Source organism: Ambystoma mexicanum, unplaced genomic scaffold, assembly GCF_040938575.1.
Source record: "Ambystoma mexicanum isolate Mex_15411 unplaced genomic scaffold, UKY_AmexF1_1 Mex_scaf34, whole genome shotgun sequence".
Taxonomy (NCBI): Eukaryota; Metazoa; Chordata; class Amphibia; order Caudata; family Ambystomatidae; genus Ambystoma; species Ambystoma mexicanum.
Window position 1 is genome coordinate 2,152,136 of NW_027182449.1, and position 21,286 is coordinate 2,173,421.

The following is a 21,286-nucleotide window of genomic DNA, read 5'->3' on the forward strand; positions in this document are numbered from 1 at the left end:
GGTCAAGAGGGCCAGCATTCACTGGAGGGGTGAAGTGCACAGGTGCCTAACCCCAGACTTGTGCGCCCCATGATATCAGGTGCCCCGGTAGTTCTTGAAGCCAGCCTGCCCTGCCCGGGCTCTGCTTTCGCGCCCAGGCCCTCCAACCTAAGGAAGGCCCAGCCAGCTCCTGGGGTTTTGGGGGCAGGGGTGAGACTGGCTCCCGGCCGCCGCTGCCGCCCGCCCCGTCCGAGCACCGATCGGGCACGATCGGGCCTTGCCTTCACGGCCTTGCCGTGTCCTGGCGGGGGGCACCCCACCCGAGACGCTCTTGTTAAGCGGGGTGACCTGTCGGCTCAGGAGGGCCATGGACCCGCCTGGGGCCGACGGGCCAGTGGGCCCACTGCGCCAGGCCTGCTCGCTTTCCGACTGGGCCTGCTGGCTGGCAGCCAGGTCCGAATTTATGCAAATCTCAGGCCGAGCAGGGCCTGGTGGGAGACATGAACTGTGCCACAATGTGCCTCTTCTGCTGGGCTCTGCCTGCCGGAGCTTCCCCCTGCACGTGGGACAGGCAGCTCCGCAGACGCTCAGGGCTTCCGGGAGGGCTGGGGCTGGGTCAGGGCCGGCCTTCTCACCCTCGCTTAGCGGGGCTTCCAGAACAGGCCCAAGCCCTGCCCTCTGGCTCGCAACTCATACTTACCTGGCAGGGGAGCATCTGTGATCAGCAAGGCAGAGCTCCCAGGGTGAGGCTCATCCATTGCACATCGGATTTGCTGACCCCTGCGATGTCCCCAAATGCGGGATTCTCGACTGCATTATTTCTGGTAGTGGGGGACTGCGTTCGCGCTTTCCCCTGATTTATTGGTGAAAGAAAGAAAGAGTTTAGTGTGCGAGTCAGGTTGTTTGCACACAGGGCCCAAGCTCGTGCAGCAGAGTTTATTTTGCTGCAGTCAAGAGGGCCAGCCCTGGGCCGTTCAGGGGTCCACAGGCCTGATGGATTGGTGAAATAAAAAAATGTGAAAGTCATGTGTGTCATGTGTAGGTTGGGCCCCTGAATGTTGCTGCGGTCAAGAGGGCCAGCATTCACTGGAGGGGTGAAGTGCACAGGTGCCTAACCCCAGACTTGTGCGCCCCATGATATCAGGTGCCCCGGTAGTTCTTGAAGCCAGCCTGCCCTGCCCGGGCTCTGCTTTCGCGCCCAGGCCCTCCAACCTAAGGAAGGCCCAGCCAGCTCCTGGGGTTTTGGGGGCAGGGGTGAAACTGGCTCCCGGCCGCCGCTGCCGCCCGCCCCGTCCGAGCACCGATCGGGCACGATCGGGCCTTGCCGTGTCCTGGCGGGGGGCACCCCACCCGAGACGCTCTTGTTAAGCGGGGTGACCTGTCGGCTCAGGAGGGCCATGGACCCGCCTGGGGCCGACGGGCCAGTGGGCCCACTGCGCCAGGCCTGCTCGCTTTCCGACTGGGCCTGCTGGCTGGCAGCCAGGTCCGAATTTATGCAAATCTCAGGCCGAGCAGGGCCTGGTGGGAGACATGAACTGTGCCACAATGTGCCTCTTCTGCTGGGCTCTGCCTGCCGGAGCTTCCCCCTGCACGTGGGACAGGCAGCTCCGCAGACGCTCAGGGCTTCCGGGAGGGCTGGGGCTGGGTCAGGGCCGGCCTTCTCACCCTCGCTTAGCGGGGCTTCCAGAACAGGCCCAAGCCCTGCCCTCTGGCTCGCAACTCATACTTACCTGGCAGGGGAGCATCTGTGATCAGCAAGGCAGAGCTCCCAGGGTGAGGCTCATCCATTGCACATCGGATTTGCTGACCCCTGCGATGTCCCCAAATGCGGGATTCTCGACTGTATTATTTCTGGTAGTGGGGGACTGCGTTCGCGCTTTCCCCTGATTTATTGGTGAAAGAAAGAAAGAGTTTAGTGTGCGAGTCAGGTTGTTTGCACACAGGGCCCAAGCTCGTGCAGCAGAGTTTATTTTGCTGCAGTCAAGAGGGCCAGCCCTGGGCCGTTCAGGGGTCCACAGGCCTGATGGATTGGTGAAATAAAAAAATGTGAAAGTCATGTGTGTCATGTGTAGGTTGGGCCCCTGAATGTTGCTGCGGTCAAGAGGGCCAGCATTCACTGGAGGGGTGAAGTGCACAGGTGCCTAACCCCAGACTTGTGCGCCCCATGATATCAGGTGCCCCGGTAGTTCTTGAAGCCAGCCTGCCCTGCCCGGGCTCTGCTTTCGCGCCCAGGCCCTCCAACCTAAGGAAGGCCCAGCCAGCTCCTGGGGTTTTGGGGGCAGGGGTGAAACTGGCTCCCGGCCGCCGCTGCCGCCCGCCCCGTCCGAGCACCGATCGGGCACGATCGGGCCTTGCCGTGTCCTGGCGGGGGGCACCCCACCCGAGACGCTCTTGTTAAGCGGGGTGACCTGTCGGCTCAGGAGGGCCATGGACCCGCCTGGGGCCGACGGGCCAGTGGGCCCACTGCGCCAGGCCTGCTCGCTTTCCGACTGGGCCTGCTGGCTGGCAGCCAGGTCCGAATTTATGCAAATCTCAGGCCGAGCAGGGCCTGGTGGGAGACATGAACTGTGCCACAATGTGCCTCTTCTGCTGGGCTCTGCCTGCCGGAGCTTCCCCCTGCACGTGGGACAGGCAGCTCCGCAGACGCTCAGGGCTTCCGGGAGGGCTGGGGCTGGGTCAGGGCCGGCCTTCTCACCCTCGCTTAGCGGGGCTTCCAGAACAGGCCCAAGCCCTGCCCTCTGGCTCGCAACTCATACTTACCTGGCAGGGGAGCATCTGTGATCAGCAAGGCAGAGCTCCCAGGGTGAGACTCCTCCATTGCACATCGGATTTGCTGACCCCTGCGATGTCCCCAAATGCGGGATTCTCGACTGCATTATTTCTGGTAGTGGGGGACTGCGTTCGCGCTTTCCCCTGATTTATTGGTGAAAGAAAGAAAGAGTTTAGTGTGCGAGTCAGGTTGTTTGCACACAGGGCCCAAGCTCGTGCAGCAGAGTTTATTTTGCTGCAGTCAAGAGGGCCAGCCCTGGGCCGTTCAGGGGTCCACAGGCCTGATGGATTGGTGAAATAAAAAAATGTGAAAGTCATGTGTGTCATGTGTAGGTTGGGCCCCTGAATGTTGCTGCGGTCAAGAGGGCCAGCATTCACTGGAGGGGTGAAGTGCACAGGTGCCTAACCCCAGACTTGTGCGCCCCATGATATCAGGTGCCCCGGTAGTTCTTGAAGCCAGCCTGCCCTGCCCGGGCTCTGCTTTCGCGCCCAGGCCCTCCAACCTAAGGAAGGCCCAGCCAGCTCCTGGGGTTTTGGGGGCAGGGGTGAGACTGGCTCCCGGCCGCCGCTGCCGCCCGCCCCGTCCGAGCACCGATCGGGCACGATCGGGCCTTGCCGTGTCCTGGCGGGGGGCACCCCACCCGAGACGCTCTTGTTAAGCGGGGTGACCTGTCGGCTCAGGAGGGCCATGGACCCGCCTGGGGCCGACGGGCCAGTGGGCCCACTGCGCCAGGCCTGCTCGCTTTCCGACTGGGCCTGCTGGCTGGCAGCCAGGTCCGAATTTATGCAAATCTCAGGCCGAGCAGGGCCTGGTGGGAGACATGAACTGTGCCACAATGTGCCTCTTCTGCTGGGCTCTGCCTGCCGGAGCTTCCCCCTGCACGTGGGACAGGCAGCTCCGCAGACGCTCAGGGCTTCCGGGAGGGCTGGGGCTGGGTCAGGGCCGGCCTTCTCACCCTCGCTTAGCGGGGCTTCCAGAACAGGCCCAAGCCCTGCCCTCTGGCTCGCAACTCATACTTACCTGGCAGGGGAGCATCTGTGATCAGCAAGGCAGAGCTCCCAGGGTGAGGCTCATCCATTGCACATCGGATTTGCTGACCCCTGCGATGTCCCCAAATGCGGGATTCTCGACTGCATTATTTCTGGTAGTGGGGGACTGCGTTCGCGCTTTCCCCTGATTTATTGGTGAAAGAAAGAAAGAGTTTAGTGTGCAGAGTCAGGTTGTTTGCACACAGGGCCCAAGCTCGTGCAGCAGAGTTTATTTTGCTGCAGTCAAGAGGGCCAGCCCTGGGCCGTTCAGGGGTCCACAGGCCTGATGGATTGGTGAAATAAAAAAATGTGAAAGTCATGTGTGTCATGTGTAGGTTGGGCCCCTGAATGTTGCTGCGGTCAAGAGGGCCAGCATTCACTGGAGGGGTGAAGTGCACAGGTGCCTAACCCCAGACTTGTGCGCCCCATGATATCAGGTGCCCCGGTAGTTCTTGAAGCCAGCCTGCCCTGCCCGGGCTCTGCTTTCGCGCCCAGGCCCTCCAACCTAAGGAAGGCCCAGCCAGCTCCTGGGGTTTTGGGGGCAGGGGTGAAACTGGCTCCCGGCCGCCGCTGCCGCCCGCCCCGTCCGAGCACCGATCGGGCACGATCGGGCCTTGCCGTGTCCTGGCGGGGGGCACCCCACCCGAGACGCTCTTGTTAAGCGGGGTGACCTGTCGGCTCAGGAGGGCCATGGACCCGCCTGGGGCCGACGGGCCAGTGGGCCCACTGCGCCAGGCCTGCTCGCTTTCCGACTGGGCCTGCTGGCTGGCAGCCAGGTCCGAATTTATGCAAATCTCAGGCCGAGCAGGGCCTGGTGGGAGACATGAACTGTGCCACAATGTGCCTCTTCTGCTGGGCTCTGCCTGCCGGAGCTTCCCCCTGCACGTGGGACAGGCAGCTCCGCAGACGCTCAGGGCTTCCGGGAGGGCTGGGGCTGGGTCAGGGCCGGCCTTCTCACCCTCGCTTAGCGGGGCTTCCAGAACAGGCCCAAGCCCTGCCCTCTGGCTCGCAACTCATACTTACCTGGCAGGGGAGCATCTGTGATCAGCAAGGCAGAGCTCCCAGGGTGAGACTCCTCCATTGCACATCGGATTTGCTGACCCCTGCGATGTCCCCAAATGCGGGATTCTCGACTGCATTATTTCTGGTAGTGGGGGACTGCGTTCGCGCTTTCCCCTGATTTATTGGTGAAAGAAAGAAAGAGTTTAGTGTGCGAGTCAGGTTGTTTGCACACAGGGCCCAAGCTCGTGCAGCAGAGTTTATTTTGCTGCAGTCAAGAGGGCCAGCCCTGGGCCGTTCAGGGGTCCACAGGCCTGATGGATTGGTGAAATAAAAAAATGTGAAAGTCATGTGTGTCATGTGTAGGTTGGGCCCCTGAATGTTGCTGCGGTCAAGAGGGCCAGCATTCACTGGAGGGGTGAAGTGCACAGGTGCCTAACCCCAGACTTGTGCGCCCCATGATATCAGGTGCCCCGGTAGTTCTTGAAGCCAGCCTGCCCTGCCCGGGCTCTGCTTTCGCGCCCAGGCCCTCCAACCTAAGGAAGGCCCAGCCAGCTCCTGGGGTTTTGGTGGCAGGGGTGAGACTGGCTCCCGGCCGCCGCTGCCGCCCGCCCCGTCCGAGCACCGATCGGGCACGATCGGGCCTTGCCTTCACGGCCTTGCCGTGTCCTGGCGGGGGGCACCCCACCCGAGACGCTCTTGTTAAGCGGGGTGACCTGTCGGCTCAGGAGGGCCATGGACCCGCCTGGGGCCGACGGGCCAGTGGGCCCACTGCGCCAGGCCTGCTCGCTTTCCGACTGGGCCTGCTGGCTGGCAGCCAGGTCCGAATTTATGCAAATCTCAGGCCGAGCAGGGCCTGGTGGGAGACATGAACTGTGCCACAATGTGCCTCTTCTGCTGGGCTCTGCCTGCCGGAGCTTCCCCCTGCACGTGGGACAGGCAGCTCCGCAGACGCTCAGGGCTTCCGGGAGGGCTGGGGCTGGGTCAGGGCCGGCCTTCTCACCCTCGCTTAGCGGGGCTTCCAGAACAGGCCCAAGCCCTGCCCTCTGGCTCGCAACTCATACTTACCTGGCAGGGGAGCATCTGTGATCAGCAAGGCAGAGCTCCCAGGGTGAGGCTCATCCATTGCACATCGGATTTGCTGACCCCTGCGATGTCCCCAAATGCGGGATTCTCGACTGCATTATTTCTGGTAGTGGGGGACTGCGTTCGCGCTTTCCCCTGATTTATTGGTGAAAGAAAGAAAGAGTTTAGTGTGCGAGTCAGGTTGTTTGCACACAGGGCCCAAGCTCGTGCAGCAGAGTTTATTTTGCTGCAGTCAAGAGGGCCAGCCCTGGGCCGTTCAGGGGTCCACAGGCCTGATGGATTGGTGAAATAAAAAAATGTGAAAGTCATGTGTGTCATGTGTAGGTTGGGCCCCTGAATGTTGCTGCGGTCAAGAGGGCCAGCATTCACTGGAGGGGTGAAGTGCACAGGTGCCTAACCCCAGACTTGTGCGCCCCATGATATCAGGTGCCCCGGTAGTTCTTGAAGCCAGCCTGCCCTGCCCGGGCTCTGCTTTCGCGCCCAGGCCCTCCAACCTAAGGAAGGCCCAGCCAGCTCCTGGGGTTTTGGGGGCAGGGGTGAAACTGGCTCCCGGCCGCCGCTGCCGCCCGCCCCGTCCGAGCACCGATCGGGCACGATCGGGCCTTGCCGTGTCCTGGCGGGGGGCACCCCACCCGAGACGCTCTTGTTAAGCGGGGTGACCTGTCGGCTCAGGAGGGCCATGGACCCGCCTGGGGCCGACGGGCCAGTGGGCCCACTGCGCCAGGCCTGCTCGCTTTCCGACTGGGCCTGCTGGCTGGCAGCCAGGTCCGAATTTATGCAAATCTCAGGCCGAGCAGGGCCTGGTGGGAGACATGAACTGTGCCACAATGTGCCTCTTCTGCTGGGCTCTGCCTGCCGGAGCTTCCCCCTGCACGTGGGACAGGCAGCTCCGCAGACGCTCAGGGCTTCCGGGAGGGCTGGGGCTGGGTCAGGGCCGGCCTTCTCACCCTCGCTTAGCGGGGCTTCCAGAACAGGCCCAAGCCCTGCCCTCTGGCTCGCAACTCATACTTACCTGGCAGGGGAGCATCTGTGATCAGCAAGGCAGAGCTCCCAGGGTGAGGCTCATCCATTGCACATCGGATTTGCTGACCCCTGCGATGTCCCCAAATGCGGGATTCTCGACTGTATTATTTCTGGTAGTGGGGGACTGCGTTCGCGCTTTCCCCTGATTTATTGGTGAAAGAAAGAAAGAGTTTAGTGTGCGAGTCAGGTTGTTTGCACACAGGGCCCAAGCTCGTGCAGCAGAGTTTATTTTGCTGCAGTCAAGAGGGCCAGCCCTGGGCCGTTCAGGGGTCCACAGGCCTGATGGATTGGTGAAATAAAAAAATGTGAAAGTCATGTGTGTCATGTGTAGGTTGGGCCCCTGAATGTTGCTGCGGTCAAGAGGGCCAGCATTCACTGGAGGGGTGAAGTGCACAGGTGCCTAACCCCAGACTTGTGCGCCCCATGATATCAGGTGCCCCGGTAGTTCTTGAAGCCAGCCTGCCCTGCCCGGGCTCTGCTTTCGCGCCCAGGCCCTCCAACCTAAGGAAGGCCCAGCCAGCTCCTGGGGTTTTGGGGGCAGGGGTGAAACTGGCTCCCGGCCGCCGCTGCCGCCCGCCCCGTCCGAGCACCGATCGGGCACGATCGGGCCTTGCCGTGTCCTGGCGGGGGGCACCCCACCCGAGACGCTCTTGTTAAGCGGGGTGACCTGTCGGCTCAGGAGGGCCATGGACCCGCCTGGGGCCGACGGGCCAGTGGGCCCACTGCGCCAGGCCTGCTCGCTTTCCGACTGGGCCTGCTGGCTGGCAGCCAGGTCCGAATTTATGCAAATCTCAGGCCGAGCAGGGCCTGGTGGGAGACATGAACTGTGCCACAATGTGCCTCTTCTGCTGGGCTCTGCCTGCCGGAGCTTCCCCCTGCACGTGGGACAGGCAGCTCCGCAGACGCTCAGGGCTTCCGGGAGGGCTGGGGCTGGGTCAGGGCCGGCCTTCTCACCCTCGCTTAGCGGGGCTTCCAGAACAGGCCCAAGCCCTGCCCTCTGGCTCGCAACTCATACTTACCTGGCAGGGGAGCATCTGTGATCAGCAAGGCAGAGCTCCCAGGGTGAGACTCCTCCATTGCACATCGGATTTGCTGACCCCTGCGATGTCCCCAAATGCGGGATTCTCGACTGCATTATTTCTGGTAGTGGGGGACTGCGTTCGCGCTTTCCCCTGATTTATTGGTGAAAGAAAGAAAGAGTTTAGTGTGCGAGTCAGGTTGTTTGCACACAGGGCCCAAGCTCGTGCAGCAGAGTTTATTTTGCTGCAGTCAAGAGGGCCAGCCCTGGGCCGTTCAGGGGTCCACAGGCCTGATGGATTGGTGAAATAAAAAAATGTGAAAGTCATGTGTGTCATGTGTAGGTTGGGCCCCTGAATGTTGCTGCGGTCAAGAGGGCCAGCATTCACTGGAGGGGTGAAGTGCACAGGTGCCTAACCCCAGACTTGTGCGCCCCATGATATCAGGTGCCCCGGTAGTTCTTGAAGCCAGCCTGCCCTGCCCGGGCTCTGCTTTCGCGCCCAGGCCCTCCAACCTAAGGAAGGCCCAGCCAGCTCCTGGGGTTTTGGGGGCAGGGGTGAAACTGGCTCCCGGCCGCCGCTGCCGCCCGCCCCGTCCGAGCACCGATCGGGCACGATCGGGCCTTGCCGTGTCCTGGCGGGGGGCACCCCACCCGAGACGCTCTTGTTAAGCGGGGTGACCTGTCGGCTCAGGAGGGCCATGGACCCGCCTGGGGCCGACGGGCCAGTGGGCCCACTGCGCCAGGCCTGCTCGCTTTCCGACTGGGCCTGCTGGCTGGCAGCCAGGTCCGAATTTATGCAAATCTCAGGCCGAGCAGGGCCTGGTGGGAGACATGAACTGTGCCACAATGTGCCTCTTCTGCTGGGCTCTGCCTGCCGGAGCTTCCCCCTGCACGTGGGACAGGCAGCTCCGCAGACGCTCAGGGCTTCCGGGAGGGCTGGGGCTGGGTCAGGGCCGGCCTTCTCACCCTCGCTTAGCGGGGCTTCCAGAACAGGCCCAAGCCCTGCCCTCTGGCTCGCAACTCATACTTACCTGGCAGGGGAGCATCTGTGATCAGCAAGGCAGAGCTCCCAGGGTGAGACTCCTCCATTGCACATCGGATTTGCTGACCCCTGCGATGTCCCCAAATGCGGGATTCTCGACTGCATTATTTCTGGTAGTGGGGGACTGCGTTCGCGCTTTCCCCTGATTTATTGGTGAAAGAAAGAAAGAGTTTAGTGTGCGAGTCAGGTTGTTTGCACACAGGGCCCAAGCTCGTGCAGCAGAGTTTATTTTGCTGCAGTCAAGAGGGCCAGCCCTGGGCCGTTCAGGGGTCCACAGGCCTGATGGATTGGTGAAATAAAAAAATGTGAAAGTCATGTGTGTCATGTGTAGGTTGGGCCCCTGAATGTTGCTGCGGTCAAGAGGGCCAGCATTCACTGGAGGGGTGAAGTGCACAGGTGCCTAACCCCAGACTTGTGCGCCCCATGATATCAGGTGCCCCGGTAGTTCTTGAAGCCAGCCTGCCCTGCCCGGGCTCTGCTTTCGCGCCCAGGCCCTCCAACCTAAGGAAGGCCCAGCCAGCTCCTGGGGTTTTGGGGGCAGGGGTGAGACTGGCTCCCGGCCGCCGCTGCCGCCCGCCCCGTCCGAGCACCGATCGGGCACGATCGGGCCTTGCCGTGTCCTGGCGGGGGGCACCCCACCCGAGACGCTCTTGTTAAGCGGGGTGACCTGTCGGCTCAGGAGGGCCATGGACCCGCCTGGGGCCGACGGGCCAGTGGGCCCACTGCGCCAGGCCTGCTCGCTTTCCGACTGGGCCTGCTGGCTGGCAGCCAGGTCCGAATTTATGCAAATCTCAGGCCGAGCAGGGCCTGGTGGGAGACATGAACTGTGCCACAATGTGCCTCTTCTGCTGGGCTCTGCCTGCCGGAGCTTCCCCCTGCACGTGGGACAGGCAGCTCCGCAGACGCTCAGGGCTTCCGGGAGGGCTGGGGCTGGGTCAGGGCCGGCCTTCTCACCCTCGCTTAGCGGGGCTTCCAGAACAGGCCCAAGCCCTGCCCTCTGGCTCGCAACTCATACTTACCTGGCAGGGGAGCATCTGTGATCAGCAAGGCAGAGCTCCCAGGGTGAGGCTCATCCATTGCACATCGGATTTGCTGACCCCTGCGATGTCCCCAAATGCGGGATTCTCGACTGCATTATTTCTGGTAGTGGGGGACTGCGTTCGCGCTTTCCCCTGATTTATTGGTGAAAGAAAGAAAGAGTTTAGTGTGCAGAGTCAGGTTGTTTGCACACAGGGCCCAAGCTCGTGCAGCAGAGTTTATTTTGCTGCAGTCAAGAGGGCCAGCCCTGGGCCGTTCAGGGGTCCACAGGCCTGATGGATTGGTGAAATAAAAAAATGTGAAAGTCATGTGTGTCATGTGTAGGTTGGGCCCCTGAATGTTGCTGCGGTCAAGAGGGCCAGCATTCACTGGAGGGGTGAAGTGCACAGGTGCCTAACCCCAGACTTGTGCGCCCCATGATATCAGGTGCCCCGGTAGTTCTTGAAGCCAGCCTGCCCTGCCCGGGCTCTGCTTTCGCGCCCAGGCCCTCCAACCTAAGGAAGGCCCAGCCAGCTCCTGGGGTTTTGGGGGCAGGGGTGAAACTGGCTCCCGGCCGCCGCTGCCGCCCGCCCCGTCCGAGCACCGATCGGGCACGATCGGGCCTTGCCGTGTCCTGGCGGGGGGCACCCCACCCGAGACGCTCTTGTTAAGCGGGGTGACCTGTCGGCTCAGGAGGGCCATGGACCCGCCTGGGGCCGACGGGCCAGTGGGCCCACTGCGCCAGGCCTGCTCGCTTTCCGACTGGGCCTGCTGGCTGGCAGCCAGGTCCGAATTTATGCAAATCTCAGGCCGAGCAGGGCCTGGTGGGAGACATGAACTGTGCCACAATGTGCCTCTTCTGCTGGGCTCTGCCTGCCGGAGCTTCCCCCTGCACGTGGGACAGGCAGCTCCGCAGACGCTCAGGGCTTCCGGGAGGGCTGGGGCTGGGTCAGGGCCGGCCTTCTCACCCTCGCTTAGCGGGGCTTCCAGAACAGGCCCAAGCCCTGCCCTCTGGCTCGCAACTCATACTTACCTGGCAGGGGAGCATCTGTGATCAGCAAGGCAGAGCTCCCAGGGTGAGACTCCTCCATTGCACATCGGATTTGCTGACCCCTGCGATGTCCCCAAATGCGGGATTCTCGACTGCATTATTTCTGGTAGTGGGGGACTGCGTTCGCGCTTTCCCCTGATTTATTGGTGAAAGAAAGAAAGAGTTTAGTGTGCGAGTCAGGTTGTTTGCACACAGGGCCCAAGCTCGTGCAGCAGAGTTTATTTTGCTGCAGTCAAGAGGGCCAGCCCTGGGCCGTTCAGGGGTCCACAGGCCTGATGGATTGGTGAAATAAAAAAATGTGAAAGTCATGTGTGTCATGTGTAGGTTGGGCCCCTGAATGTTGCTGCGGTCAAGAGGGCCAGCATTCACTGGAGGGGTGAAGTGCACAGGTGCCTAACCCCAGACTTGTGCGCCCCATGATATCAGGTGCCCCGGTAGTTCTTGAAGCCAGCCTGCCCTGCCCGGGCTCTGCTTTCGCGCCCAGGCCCTCCAACCTAAGGAAGGCCCAGCCAGCTCCTGGGGTTTTGGTGGCAGGGGTGAGACTGGCTCCCGGCCGCCGCTGCCGCCCGCCCCGTCCGAGCACCGATCGGGCACGATCGGGCCTTGCCTTCACGGCCTTGCCGTGTCCTGGCGGGGGGCACCCCACCCGAGACGCTCTTGTTAAGCGGGGTGACCTGTCGGCTCAGGAGGGCCATGGACCCGCCTGGGGCCGACGGGCCAGTGGGCCCACTGCGCCAGGCCTGCTCGCTTTCCGACTGGGCCTGCTGGCTGGCAGCCAGGTCCGAATTTATGCAAATCTCAGGCCGAGCAGGGCCTGGTGGGAGACATGAACTGTGCCACAATGTGCCTCTTCTGCTGGGCTCTGCCTGCCGGAGCTTCCCCCTGCACGTGGGACAGGCAGCTCCGCAGACGCTCAGGGCTTCCGGGAGGGCTGGGGCTGGGTCAGGGCCGGCCTTCTCACCCTCGCTTAGCGGGGCTTCCAGAACAGGCCCAAGCCCTGCCCTCTGGCTCGCAACTCATACTTACCTGGCAGGGGAGCATCTGTGATCAGCAAGGCAGAGCTCCCAGGGTGAGGCTCATCCATTGCACATCGGATTTGCTGACCCCTGCGATGTCCCCAAATGCGGGATTCTCGACTGCATTATTTCTGGTAGTGGGGGACTGCGTTCGCGCTTTCCCCTGATTTATTGGTGAAAGAAAGAAAGAGTTTAGTGTGCGAGTCAGGTTGTTTGCACACAGGGCCCAAGCTCGTGCAGCAGAGTTTATTTTGCTGCAGTCAAGAGGGCCAGCCCTGGGCCGTTCAGGGGTCCACAGGCCTGATGGATTGGTGAAATAAAAAAATGTGAAAGTCATGTGTGTCATGTGTAGGTTGGGCCCCTGAATGTTGCTGCGGTCAAGAGGGCCAGCATTCACTGGAGGGGTGAAGTGCACAGGTGCCTAACCCCAGACTTGTGCGCCCCATGATATCAGGTGCCCCGGTAGTTCTTGAAGCCAGCCTGCCCTGCCCGGGCTCTGCTTTCGCGCCCAGGCCCTCCAACCTAAGGAAGGCCCAGCCAGCTCCTGGGGTTTTGGGGGCAGGGGTGAAACTGGCTCCCGGCCGCCGCTGCCGCCCGCCCCGTCCGAGCACCGATCGGGCACGATCGGGCCTTGCCGTGTCCTGGCGGGGGGCACCCCACCCGAGACGCTCTTGTTAAGCGGGGTGACCTGTCGGCTCAGGAGGGCCATGGACCCGCCTGGGGCCGACGGGCCAGTGGGCCCACTGCGCCAGGCCTGCTCGCTTTCCGACTGGGCCTGCTGGCTGGCAGCCAGGTCCGAATTTATGCAAATCTCAGGCCGAGCAGGGCCTGGTGGGAGACATGAACTGTGCCACAATGTGCCTCTTCTGCTGGGCTCTGCCTGCCGGAGCTTCCCCCTGCACGTGGGACAGGCAGCTCCGCAGACGCTCAGGGCTTCCGGGAGGGCTGGGGCTGGGTCAGGGCCGGCCTTCTCACCCTCGCTTAGCGGGGCTTCCAGAACAGGCCCAAGCCCTGCCCTCTGGCTCGCAACTCATACTTACCTGGCAGGGGAGCATCTGTGATCAGCAAGGCAGAGCTCCCAGGGTGAGGCTCATCCATTGCACATCGGATTTGCTGACCCCTGCGATGTCCCCAAATGCGGGATTCTCGACTGTATTATTTCTGGTAGTGGGGGACTGCGTTCGCGCTTTCCCCTGATTTATTGGTGAAAGAAAGAAAGAGTTTAGTGTGCGAGTCAGGTTGTTTGCACACAGGGCCCAAGCTCGTGCAGCAGAGTTTATTTTGCTGCAGTCAAGAGGGCCAGCCCTGGGCCGTTCAGGGGTCCACAGGCCTGATGGATTGGTGAAATAAAAAAATGTGAAAGTCATGTGTGTCATGTGTAGGTTGGGCCCCTGAATGTTGCTGCGGTCAAGAGGGCCAGCATTCACTGGAGGGGTGAAGTGCACAGGTGCCTAACCCCAGACTTGTGCGCCCCATGATATCAGGTGCCCCGGTAGTTCTTGAAGCCAGCCTGCCCTGCCCGGGCTCTGCTTTCGCGCCCAGGCCCTCCAACCTAAGGAAGGCCCAGCCAGCTCCTGGGGTTTTGGGGGCAGGGGTGAAACTGGCTCCCGGCCGCCGCTGCCGCCCGCCCCGTCCGAGCACCGATCGGGCACGATCGGGCCTTGCCGTGTCCTGGCGGGGGGCACCCCACCCGAGACGCTCTTGTTAAGCGGGGTGACCTGTCGGCTCAGGAGGGCCATGGACCCGCCTGGGGCCGACGGGCCAGTGGGCCCACTGCGCCAGGCCTGCTCGCTTTCCGACTGGGCCTGCTGGCTGGCAGCCAGGTCCGAATTTATGCAAATCTCAGGCCGAGCAGGGCCTGGTGGGAGACATGAACTGTGCCACAATGTGCCTCTTCTGCTGGGCTCTGCCTGCCGGAGCTTCCCCCTGCACGTGGGACAGGCAGCTCCGCAGACGCTCAGGGCTTCCGGGAGGGCTGGGGCTGGGTCAGGGCCGGCCTTCTCACCCTCGCTTAGCGGGGCTTCCAGAACAGGCCCAAGCCCTGCCCTCTGGCTCGCAACTCATACTTACCTGGCAGGGGAGCATCTGTGATCAGCAAGGCAGAGCTCCCAGGGTGAGACTCCTCCATTGCACATCGGATTTGCTGACCCCTGCGATGTCCCCAAATGCGGGATTCTCGACTGCATTATTTCTGGTAGTGGGGGACTGCGTTCGCGCTTTCCCCTGATTTATTGGTGAAAGAAAGAAAGAGTTTAGTGTGCGAGTCAGGTTGTTTGCACACAGGGCCCAAGCTCGTGCAGCAGAGTTTATTTTGCTGCAGTCAAGAGGGCCAGCCCTGGGCCGTTCAGGGGTCCACAGGCCTGATGGATTGGTGAAATAAAAAAATGTGAAAGTCATGTGTGTCATGTGTAGGTTGGGCCCCTGAATGTTGCTGCGGTCAAGAGGGCCAGCATTCACTGGAGGGGTGAAGTGCACAGGTGCCTAACCCCAGACTTGTGCGCCCCATGATATCAGGTGCCCCGGTAGTTCTTGAAGCCAGCCTGCCCTGCCCGGGCTCTGCTTTCGCGCCCAGGCCCTCCAACCTAAGGAAGGCCCAGCCAGCTCCTGGGGTTTTGGGGGCAGGGGTGAGACTGGCTCCCGGCCGCCGCTGCCGCCCGCCCCGTCCGAGCACCGATCGGGCACGATCGGGCCTTGCCTTCACGGCCTTGCCGTGTCCTGGCGGGGGGCACCCCACCCGAGACGCTCTTGTTAAGCGGGGTGACCTGTCGGCTCAGGAGGGCCATGGACCCGCCTGGGGCCGACGGGCCAGTGGGCCCACTGCGCCAGGCCTGCTCGCTTTCCGACTGGGCCTGCTGGCTGGCAGCCAGGTCCGAATTTATGCAAATCTCAGGCCGAGCAGGGCCTGGTGGGAGACATGAACTGTGCCACAATGTGCCTCTTCTGCTGGGCTCTGCCTGCCGGAGCTTCCCCCTGCACGTGGGACAGGCAGCTCCGCAGACGCTCAGGGCTTCCGGGAGGGCTGGGGCTGGGTCAGGGCCGGCCTTCTCACCCTCGCTTAGCGGGGCTTCCAGAACAGGCCCAAGCCCTGCCCTCTGGCTCGCAACTCATACTTACCTGGCAGGGGAGCATCTGTGATCAGCAAGGCAGAGCTCCCAGGGTGAGGCTCATCCATTGCACATCGGATTTGCTGACCCCTGCGATGTCCCCAAATGCGGGATTCTCGACTGCATTATTTCTGGTAGTGGGGGACTGCGTTCGCGCTTTCCCCTGATTTATTGGTGAAAGAAAGAAAGAGTTTAGTGTGCAGAGTCAGGTTGTTTGCACACAGGGCCCAAGCTCGTGCAGCAGAGTTTATTTTGCTGCAGTCAAGAGGGCCAGCCCTGGGCCGTTCAGGGGTCCACAGGCCTGATGGATTGGTGAAATAAAAAAATGTGAAAGTCATGTGTGTCATGTGTAGGTTGGGCCCCTGAATGTTGCTGCGGTCAAGAGGGCCAGCATTCACTGGAGGGGTGAAGTGCACAGGTGCCTAACCCCAGACTTGTGCGCCCCATGATATCAGGTGCCCCGGTAGTTCTTGAAGCCAGCCTGCCCTGCCCGGGCTCTGCTTTCGCGCCCAGGCCCTCCAACCTAAGGAAGGCCCAGCCAGCTCCTGGGGTTTTGGGGGCAGGGGTGAAACTGGCTCCCGGCCGCCGCTGCCGCCCGCCCCGTCCGAGCACCGATCGGGCACGATCGGGCCTTGCCGTGTCCTGGCGGGGGGCACCCCACCCGAGACGCTCTTGTTAAGCGGGGTGACCTGTCGGCTCAGGAGGGCCATGGACCCGCCTGGGGCCGACGGGCCAGTGGGCCCACTGCGCCAGGCCTGCTCGCTTTCCGACTGGGCCTGCTGGCTGGCAGCCAGGTCCGAATTTATGCAAATCTCAGGCCGAGCAGGGCCTGGTGGGAGACATGAACTGTGCCACAATGTGCCTCTTCTGCTGGGCTCTGCCTGCCGGAGCTTCCCCCTGCACGTGGGACAGGCAGCTCCGCAGACGCTCAGGGCTTCCGGGAGGGCTGGGGCTGGGTCAGGGCCGGCCTTCTCACCCTCGCTTAGCGGGGCTTCCAGAACAGGCCCAAGCCCTGCCCTCTGGCTCGCAACTCATACTTACCTGGCAGGGGAGCATCTGTGATCAGCAAGGCAGAGCTCCCAGGGTGAGGCTCATCCATTGCACATCGGATTTGCTGACCCCTGCGATGTCCCCAAATGCGGGATTCTCGACTGTATTATTTCTGGTAGTGGGGGACTGCGTTCGCGCTTTCCCCTGATTTATTGGTGAAAGAAAGAAAGAGTTTAGTGTGCGAGTCAGGTTGTTTGCACACAGGGCCCAAGCTCGTGCAGCAGAGTTTATTTTGCTGCAGTCAAGAGGGCCAGCCCTGGGCCGTTCAGGGGTCCACAGGCCTGATGGATTGGTGAAATAAAAAAATGTGAAAGTCATGTGTGTCATGTGTAGGTTGGGCCCCTGAATGTTGCTGCGGTCAAGAGGGCCAGCATTCACTGGAGGGGTGAAGTGCACAGGTGCCTAACCCCAGACTTGTGCGCCCCATGATATCAGGTGCCCCGGTAGTTCTTGAAGCCAGCCTGCCCTGCCCGGGCTCTGCTTTCGCGCCCAGGCCCTCCAACCTAAGGAAGGCCCAGCCAGCTCCTGGGGTTTTGGGGGCAGGGGTGAGACTGGCTCCCGGCCGCCGCTGCCGCCCGCCCCGTCCGAGCACCGGATCGGGCACGATCGGGCCTTGCCTTCACGGCCTTGCCGTGTCCTGGCGGGGGGCACCCCACCCGAGACGCTCTTGTTAAGCGGGGTGACCTGTCGGCTCAGGAGGGCCATGGACCCGCCTGGGGCCGACGGGCCAGTGGGCCCACTGCGCCAGGCCTGCTCGCTTTCCGACTGGGCCTGCTGGCTGGCAGCCAGGTCCGAATTTATGCAAATCTCAGGCCGAGCAGGGCCTGGTGGGAGACATGAACTGTGCCACAATGTGCCTCTTCTGCTGGGCTCTGCCTGCCGGAGCTTCCCCCTGCACGTGGGACAGGCAGCTCCGCAGACGCTCAGGGCTTCCGGGAGGGCTGGGGCTGGGTCAGGGCCGGCCTTCTCACCCTCGCTTAGCGGGGCTTCCAGAACAGGCCCAAGCCCTGCCCTCTGGCTCGCAACTCATACTTACCTGGCAGGGGAGCATCTGTGATCAGCAAGGCAGAGCTCCCAGGGTGAGGCTCATCCATTGCACATCGGATTTGCTGACCCCTGCGATGTCCCCAAATGCGGGATTCTCGACTGCATTATTTCTGGTAGTGGGGGACTGCGTTCGCGCTTTCCCCTGATTTATTGGTGAAAGAAAGAAAGAGTTTAGTGTGCAGAGTCAGGTTGTTTGCACACAGGGCCCAAGCTCGTGCAGCAGAGTTTATTTTGCTGCAGTCAAGAGGGCCAGCCCTGGGCCGTTCAGGGGTCCACAGGCCTGATGGATTGGTGAAATAAAAAAATGTGAAAGTCATGTGTGTCATGTGTAGGTTGGGCCCCTGAATGTTGCTGCGGTCAAGAGGGCCAGCATTCACTGGAGGGGTGAAGTGCACAGGTGCCTAACCCCAGACTTGTGCGCCCCATGATATCAGGTGCCCCGGTAGTTCTTGAAGCCAGCCTGCCCTGCCCGGGCTCTGCTTTCGCGCCCAGGCCCTCCAACCTAAGGAAGGCCCAGCCAGCTCCTGGGGTTTTGGGGGCAGGGGTGAGACTGGCTCCCGGCCGCCGCTGCCGCCCGCCCCGTCCGAGCACCGATCGGGCACGATCGGGCCTTGCCTTCACGGCCTTGCCGTGTCCTGGCGGGGGGCACCCCACCCGAGACGCTCTTGTTAAGCGGGGTGACCTGTCGGCTCAGGAGGGCCATGGACCCGCCTGGGGCCGACGGGCCAGTGGGCCCACTGCGCCAGGCCTGCTCGCTTTCCGACTGGGCCTGCTGGCTGGCAGCCAGGTCCGAATTTATGCAAATCTCAGGCCGAGCAGGGCCTGGTGGGAGACATGAACTGTGCCACAATGTGCCTCTTCTGCTGGGCTCTGCCTGCCGGAGCTTCCCCCTGCACGTGGGACAGGCAGCTCCGCAGACGCTCAGGGCTTCCGGGAGGGCTGGGGCTGGGTCAGGGCCGGCCTTCTCACCCTCGCTTAGCGGGGCTTCCAGAACAGGCCCAAGCCCTGCCCTCTGGCTCGCAACTCATACTTACCTGGCAGGGGAGCATCTGTGATCAGCAAGGCAGAGCTCCCAGGGTGAGGCTCATCCATTGCACATCGGATTTGCTGACCCCTGCGATGTCCCCAAATGCGGGATTCTCGACTGCATTATTTCTGGTAGTGGGGGACTGCGTTCGCGCTTTCCCCTGATTTATTGGTGAAAGAAAGAAAGAGTTTAGTGTGCAGAGTCAGGTTGTTTGCACACAGGGCCCAAGCTCGTGCAGCAGAGTTTATTTTGCTGCAGTCAAGAGGGCCAGCCCTGGGCCGTTCAGGGGTCCACAGGCCTGATGGATTGGTGAAATAAAAAAATGTGAAAGTCATGTGTGTCATGTGTAGGTTGGGCCCCTGAATGTTGCTGCGGTCAAGAGGGCCAGCATTCACTGGAGGGGTGAAGTGCACAGGTGCCTAACCCCAGACTTGTGCGCCCCATGATATCAGGTGCCCCGGTAGTTCTTGAAGCCAGCCTGCCCTGCCCGGGCTCTGCTTTCGCGCCCAGGCCCTCCAACCTAAGGAAGGCCCAGCCAGCTCCTGGGGTTTTGGGGGCAGGGGTGAAACTGGCTCCCGGCCGCCGCTGCCGCCCGCCCCGTCCGAGCACCGATCGGGCACGATCGGGCCTTGCCGTGTCCTGGCGGGGGGCACCCCACCCGAGACGCTCTTGTTAAGCGGGGTGACCTGTCGGCTCAGGAGGGCCATGGACCCGCCTGGGGCCGACGGGCCAGTGGGCCCACTGCGCCAGGCCTGCTCGCTTTCCGACTGGGCCTGCTGGCTGGCAGCCAGGTCCGAATTTATGCAAATCTCAGGCCGAGCAGGGCCTGGTGGGAGACATGAACTGTGCCACAATGTGCCTCTTCTGCTGGGCTCTGCCTGCCGGAGCTTCCCCCTGCACGTGGGACAGGCAGCTCCGCAGACGCTCAGGGCTTCCGGGAGGGCTGGGGCTGGGTCAGGGCCGGCCTTCTCACCCTCGCTTAGCGGGGCTTCCAGAACAGGCCCAAGCCCTGCCCTCTGGCTCGCAACTCATACTTACCTGGCAGGGGAGCATCTGTGATCAGCAAGGCAGAGCTCCCAGGGTGAGACTCCTCCATTGCACATCGGATTTGCTGACCCCTGCGATGTCCCCAAATGCGGGATTCTCGACTGCATTATTTCTGGTAGTGGGGGACTGCGTTCGCGCTTTCCCCTGATTTATTGGTGAAAGAAAGAAAGAGTTTAGTGTGCGAGTCAGGTTGTTTGCACACAGGGCCCAAGCTCGTGCAGCAGAGTTTATTTTGCTGCAGTCAAGAGGGCCAGCCCTGGGCCGTTCAGGGGTCCACAGGCCTGATGGATTGGTGAAATAAAAAAATGTGAAAGTCATGTGTGTCATGTGTAGGTTGGGCCACTGAATGTTGCTGCGGTCAAGAGGGCCAGCATTCACTGGAGGGGTGAAGTGCACAGGTGCCTAACCCCAGACTTGTGCGCCCCATGATATCAGGTGCCCCGGTAGTTCTTGAAGCCAGCCTGCCCTGCCCGGGCTCTGCTTTCGCGCCCAGGCCCTCCAACCTAAGGAAGGCCCAGCCAGCTCCTGGGGTTTTGGTGGCAGGGGTGAGACTGGCTCCCGGCCGCCGCTGCCGCCCGCCCCGTCCGAGCACCGATCGGGCACGATCGGGCCTTGCCTTCACGGCCTTGCCGTGTCCTGGCGGGGGGCACCCCACCCGAGACGCTCTTGTTAAGCGGGGTGACCTGTCGGCTCAGGAGGGCCATGGACCCGCCTGGGGCCGACGGGCCAGTGGGCCCACTGCGCCAGGCCTGCTCGCTTTCCGACTGGGCCTGCTGGCTGGCAGCCAGGTCCGAATTTATGCAAATCTCAGGCCGAGCAGGGCCTGGTGGGAGACATGAACTGTGCCACAATGTGCCTCTTCTGCTGGGCTCTGCCTGCCGGAGCTTCCCCCTGCACGTGGGACAGGCAGCTCCGCAGACGCTCAGGGCTTCCGGGAGGGCTGGGGCTGGGTCAGGGCCGGCCTTCTCACCCTCGCTTAGCGGGGCTTCCAGAACAGGCCCAAGCCCTGCCCTCTGGCTCGCAACTCATACTTACCTGGCAGGGGAGCATCTGTGATCAGCAAGGCAGAGCTCCCAGGGTGAGGCTCATCCATTGCACATCGGATTTGCTGACCCCTGCGATGTCCCCAAATGCGGGATTCTCGACTGCATTATTTCTGGTAGTGGGGGACTGCGTTCGCGCTTTCCCCTGATTTATTGGTGAAAGAAAGAAAGAGTTTAGTGTGCGAGTCAGGTTGTTTGCACACAGGGCCCAAGCTCGTGCAGCAGAGTTTATTTTGCTGCAGTCAAGAGGGCCAGCCCTGGGCCGTTCAGGGGTCCACAGGCCTGATGGATTGGTGAAATAAAAAAATGTGAAAGTCATGTGTGTCATGTGTAGGTTGGGCCCCTGAATGTTGCTGCGGTCAAGAGGGCCAGCATTCACTGGAGGGGTGAAGTGCACAGGTGCCTAACCCCAGACTTGTGCGCCCCATGATATCAGGTGCCCCGGTAGTTCTTGAAGCCAGCCTGCCCTGCCCGGGCTCTGCTTTCGCGCCCAGGCCCTCCAACCTAAGGAAGGCCCAGCCAGCTCCTGGGGTTTTGGGGGCAGGGGTGAAACTGGCTCCCGGCCGCCGCTGCCGCCCGCCCCGTCCGAGCACCGATCGGGCACGATCGGGCCTTGCCGTGTCCTGGCGGGGGGCACCCCACCCGAGACGCTCTTGTTAAGCGGGGTGACCTGTCGGCTCAGGAGGGCCATGGACCCGCCTGGGGCCGACGGGCCAGTGGGCCCACTGCGCCAGGCCTGCTCGCTTTCCGACTGGGCCTGCTGGCTGGCAGCCAGGTCCGAATTTATGCAAATCTCAGGCCGAGCAGGGCCTGGTGGGAGACATGAACTGTGCCACAATGTGCCTCTTCTGCTGGGCTCTGCCTGCCGGAGCTTCCCCCTGCACGTGGGACAGGCAGCTCCGCAGACGCTCAGGGCTTCCGGGAGGGCTGGGGCTGGGT

The 21,286-nt window shown here is 62.3% G+C and overlaps 20 non-coding genes across 20 annotated transcripts; all 20 read left to right on the top strand.

Annotated features, from left to right (window-relative positions):
- Window positions 1–671: 671 nt before the first annotated feature.
- Window positions 672–835, top strand: LOC138558189 (U1 spliceosomal RNA). Its single transcript, XR_011298343.1, has one exon. It is a non-coding gene; the product is annotated as a U1 spliceosomal RNA (small nuclear RNA).
- An 866-nt stretch (window positions 836–1,701) lies between these two features.
- On the top strand, window positions 1,702–1,865 carry LOC138558355 (U1 spliceosomal RNA). The gene has a single exon (XR_011298506.1). It is a non-coding gene; the product is annotated as a U1 spliceosomal RNA (small nuclear RNA).
- Window positions 1,866–2,731: 866 nt separating this feature from the next.
- LOC138558563 (U1 spliceosomal RNA) lies at window positions 2,732–2,895 on the top strand. Its single transcript, XR_011298708.1, has one exon. It is a non-coding gene; the product is annotated as a U1 spliceosomal RNA (small nuclear RNA).
- An 866-nt stretch (window positions 2,896–3,761) lies between these two features.
- LOC138558190 (U1 spliceosomal RNA) lies at window positions 3,762–3,925 on the top strand. Its single transcript, XR_011298344.1, has one exon. It is a non-coding gene; the product is annotated as a U1 spliceosomal RNA (small nuclear RNA).
- Window positions 3,926–4,792: 867 nt separating this feature from the next.
- LOC138558565 (U1 spliceosomal RNA) lies at window positions 4,793–4,956 on the top strand. Its single transcript, XR_011298709.1, has one exon. It is a non-coding gene; the product is annotated as a U1 spliceosomal RNA (small nuclear RNA).
- Window positions 4,957–5,836: 880 nt separating this feature from the next.
- Window positions 5,837–6,000, top strand: LOC138558191 (U1 spliceosomal RNA). The gene has a single exon (XR_011298345.1). It is a non-coding gene; the product is annotated as a U1 spliceosomal RNA (small nuclear RNA).
- Window positions 6,001–6,866: 866 nt separating this feature from the next.
- LOC138558356 (U1 spliceosomal RNA) lies at window positions 6,867–7,030 on the top strand. The gene has a single exon (XR_011298507.1). It is a non-coding gene; the product is annotated as a U1 spliceosomal RNA (small nuclear RNA).
- An 866-nt stretch (window positions 7,031–7,896) lies between these two features.
- LOC138558566 (U1 spliceosomal RNA) lies at window positions 7,897–8,060 on the top strand. Its single transcript, XR_011298710.1, has one exon. It is a non-coding gene; the product is annotated as a U1 spliceosomal RNA (small nuclear RNA).
- An 866-nt stretch (window positions 8,061–8,926) lies between these two features.
- On the top strand, window positions 8,927–9,090 carry LOC138558567 (U1 spliceosomal RNA). The gene has a single exon (XR_011298711.1). It is a non-coding gene; the product is annotated as a U1 spliceosomal RNA (small nuclear RNA).
- Window positions 9,091–9,956: 866 nt separating this feature from the next.
- Window positions 9,957–10,120, top strand: LOC138558192 (U1 spliceosomal RNA). The gene has a single exon (XR_011298346.1). It is a non-coding gene; the product is annotated as a U1 spliceosomal RNA (small nuclear RNA).
- Window positions 10,121–10,987: 867 nt separating this feature from the next.
- On the top strand, window positions 10,988–11,151 carry LOC138558568 (U1 spliceosomal RNA). The gene has a single exon (XR_011298712.1). It is a non-coding gene; the product is annotated as a U1 spliceosomal RNA (small nuclear RNA).
- An 880-nt stretch (window positions 11,152–12,031) lies between these two features.
- Window positions 12,032–12,195, top strand: LOC138558193 (U1 spliceosomal RNA). Its single transcript, XR_011298347.1, has one exon. It is a non-coding gene; the product is annotated as a U1 spliceosomal RNA (small nuclear RNA).
- Window positions 12,196–13,061: 866 nt separating this feature from the next.
- LOC138558357 (U1 spliceosomal RNA) lies at window positions 13,062–13,225 on the top strand. The gene has a single exon (XR_011298508.1). It is a non-coding gene; the product is annotated as a U1 spliceosomal RNA (small nuclear RNA).
- An 866-nt stretch (window positions 13,226–14,091) lies between these two features.
- On the top strand, window positions 14,092–14,255 carry LOC138558569 (U1 spliceosomal RNA). The gene has a single exon (XR_011298713.1). It is a non-coding gene; the product is annotated as a U1 spliceosomal RNA (small nuclear RNA).
- An 880-nt stretch (window positions 14,256–15,135) lies between these two features.
- LOC138558194 (U1 spliceosomal RNA) lies at window positions 15,136–15,299 on the top strand. The gene has a single exon (XR_011298348.1). It is a non-coding gene; the product is annotated as a U1 spliceosomal RNA (small nuclear RNA).
- An 867-nt stretch (window positions 15,300–16,166) lies between these two features.
- Window positions 16,167–16,330, top strand: LOC138558358 (U1 spliceosomal RNA). Its single transcript, XR_011298509.1, has one exon. It is a non-coding gene; the product is annotated as a U1 spliceosomal RNA (small nuclear RNA).
- An 881-nt stretch (window positions 16,331–17,211) lies between these two features.
- On the top strand, window positions 17,212–17,375 carry LOC138558196 (U1 spliceosomal RNA). The gene has a single exon (XR_011298350.1). It is a non-coding gene; the product is annotated as a U1 spliceosomal RNA (small nuclear RNA).
- An 881-nt stretch (window positions 17,376–18,256) lies between these two features.
- LOC138558197 (U1 spliceosomal RNA) lies at window positions 18,257–18,420 on the top strand. Its single transcript, XR_011298351.1, has one exon. It is a non-coding gene; the product is annotated as a U1 spliceosomal RNA (small nuclear RNA).
- Window positions 18,421–19,287: 867 nt separating this feature from the next.
- LOC138558570 (U1 spliceosomal RNA) lies at window positions 19,288–19,451 on the top strand. Its single transcript, XR_011298714.1, has one exon. It is a non-coding gene; the product is annotated as a U1 spliceosomal RNA (small nuclear RNA).
- An 880-nt stretch (window positions 19,452–20,331) lies between these two features.
- Window positions 20,332–20,495, top strand: LOC138558198 (U1 spliceosomal RNA). The gene has a single exon (XR_011298352.1). It is a non-coding gene; the product is annotated as a U1 spliceosomal RNA (small nuclear RNA).
- Window positions 20,496–21,286: the final 791 nt, after the last annotated feature.